The following is a 2,500-nucleotide window of genomic DNA, read 5'->3' as shown; positions in this document are numbered from 1 at the left end:
CCAGTGCTCTGAATGTCAACGTGAAGAAATTCAAGCAAGCGCGGGTAAACGGCGGGAGTAACTATGACTCTCTTAAGGTGGCCAAGTGGCGGCGGTGTGGCTGCATCCGGACTTGGCTTTTCGAAGTGCGGTCTTGATGTAGTCGTGCTGCTGCTGCGAGGTGCCTTCCTTGGGTTGTAGTTACAGGGAGAGTGATGCGCAATACATGGGCCTAGCCCTCTTAGCCTCTCCTCTCCTGCGGTCTTCTCCCCTTCTCGTGGGCCCGCTGATTTTCGCAGAGTGGAAGACCGCACCAGGGGCTTGGGGGGGTTACCAGCCCCCCCTCGCACTATCCCTTTGTTAGTTGGGGGCAGTATTCAGAGAAAAAGTGGTGGCCCTTCCGCTGAAGGTGCCACCCCAACTTCCCCAGCACCTAGCCGGCCAACCGGCCGTGCCGAAAATTTTGTAACTTTTGCAGCTATGTATACCTGCAGTGAGTGCCACCGCAGCTTCACCACCAAGAACGGTCTCGGGGTCCATCGCCGCCGCCAACACCTTGCGGCCGCCAACGCGGAGATCGTCACGGAGAGGCATCGCGCGAGGTGGACGGAGGAAGAAGTCCTGTCGCTCGCCAAGGCAGAGGCCGAACTGTTCCTCGAGAGGGACGCCCGGTTCTTCTTTGTAAATCAAGAACTCATCAGGATGTTCCCCGACCGAACGCTTGAGGCAATCAAGTGCCGACGGCGGCAAGCTGCCCACAAGCAGCTTGTCCGCCAATTCATGGAGGCGCTTGAGATCGGTCGGGGGGAAGAGCCGGCGTCCCGCCGGGGAGCAGCGAGCCCGCTGCCTGACGCGGGCGAGGCCGCTGCGCCGCCCGTCGACGCAGCCGAGGACTTCGCGGCCGACACCACCGGGCCGCCGCCGGAGGGGCCGACTGACGCCGCCATCTGGGAGCATCTGGCGGGGCTACCCGCTTCCGCCCAGCGTTTCTCTGCCCTGGATCGTGTCATAGGTCTGGGGCGGGGCACGCCGCCCGATGTCATCCTGGGCATGCTCCCGGATGCCCTTGCGTCGGTCGGGTCCAGAGGGGAGAGATCGATCACCAGGACACAGCGGCCGCGCCAACCATCGAAGCGGCCGCCTGCCGCGCCGCCGACGCAGAAGCGCAAGCGGCGCCGCTGGGAGTACGCGAGAACGCAGGATGCCTTCCGACGGTCGCGTGCACGTTGCGTGCGCGGCCTCTTGGATGGCACCCTGCTCCAGCCGCCACCTGCCATCCCTGGTCTGCTGGACTTCTGGGCGGACCTCTTCACCAAGAAGCCCATCTCCACCGCGGGCTTCATTCGTGACCGCCTCCTCCCGCACTCAGAGCCCGTCGCTCTTGAGTGCATATGGGGGCCGGTCACACATGAGGAGGTCGCCGCCGCGTTGCCGCCCAGGGGATCAGCAGCCGGGCCGGACGGCCTTACCCCAGCGGAGTTGCGGCGCCTGCCGCACGAAGTCCTGGTGAAAGTGATGAATCTCTTCCTTCTGGCCCGCGCCCTTCCGGAACGCCTGCTTCGCGCGCGGACGTCCCTTCTCCCGAAAACGGCTGCACCAACATCCCCCGCTGACTTTCGCCCCATTACGGTCTGCTCGGTGTTGGCGCGGACCTTTCACAAGGTTCTCGCGTCACGCCTGATGCGCGCATGTGCTGTGGACGAACGTCAGCGGGCATTCATCCCTCGGGATGGGATGTTGGAAAATACCTTCATCTTGGACACTGCTCTCACCGACGCAGTTCGCTCCTGCCGCTCTGTCTTTGTGGCGTCGATCGACGTATCTAAGGCATTCGATTCGGTAGATCATGCTGCCCTTCGCCCCGTGCTGAAGGCGCATGGCCTGCCGGATTGCTTTGTCGAGTATGTCGAGCGGTGCTACGAGGGCAGCACGACAGTGATAGCGGACGGCGCCGGCGTGGGCGTGTCTGTGCAGCCAGCACGGGGCGTTCGCCAGGGCGATCCCCTCTCCCCCCTCCTGTTCAACTTTGCGGTGGACTACGTTTTAGGCCAACTGCCCTCCCACATCGGAGCTCGGATCCTCGGTCGCAGAGTCAACGCTGCGGCCTTTGCAGATGACGTCTTGCTGTTTGCAGCGACCCCGAGGGGCTTGCAGTCCCTCATCGACGCAGCTACCGCAGCCCTCGCCCACCTGGGGCTGCAGATCAACGCCCGGAAGTGTTTCACCCTCGCCTTAGTCGCGTCAGGGCGCGAGAAGAAGGTGAAGGTGGACAGCAATGTCACCTTCACAGCAGGCAATACCACCATGCCTGCCCTGCGTGTGGGTGAAACCTTCCGGTACCTGGGGCTGCAATTTTCCACGGCGGGTCGCTGTGTCTTCAATCCGCGTAGCCACCTGGTGGAGCAGCTTGACGTCATCTCCCGAGCTCCGCTGAAGCCGCAACAGCGCCTCCACGCTCTCACCAACGTACTTCTCCCTGGCCTGTACCACGGGCTGGCCCTCAGCCGCACCCGGGTGGGTG

The 2,500-nt window shown here is 63.6% G+C and overlaps 1 pseudogene; it reads left to right on the top strand.

Moving 5' to 3' along the window:
- Positions 1 to 2,500, top strand: part of LOC124731721 — a 7,962-nt pseudogene that overhangs the window by 2,807 nt on the left and 2,655 nt on the right.

The sequence above is a fragment of the Schistocerca piceifrons genome, unplaced genomic scaffold, assembly GCF_021461385.2.
Source record: "Schistocerca piceifrons isolate TAMUIC-IGC-003096 unplaced genomic scaffold, iqSchPice1.1 HiC_scaffold_13, whole genome shotgun sequence".
NCBI classification, from domain to species: Eukaryota; Metazoa; Arthropoda; class Insecta; order Orthoptera; family Acrididae; genus Schistocerca; species Schistocerca piceifrons.
This window is presented reverse-complemented; position numbering and strand designations above follow the sequence as displayed.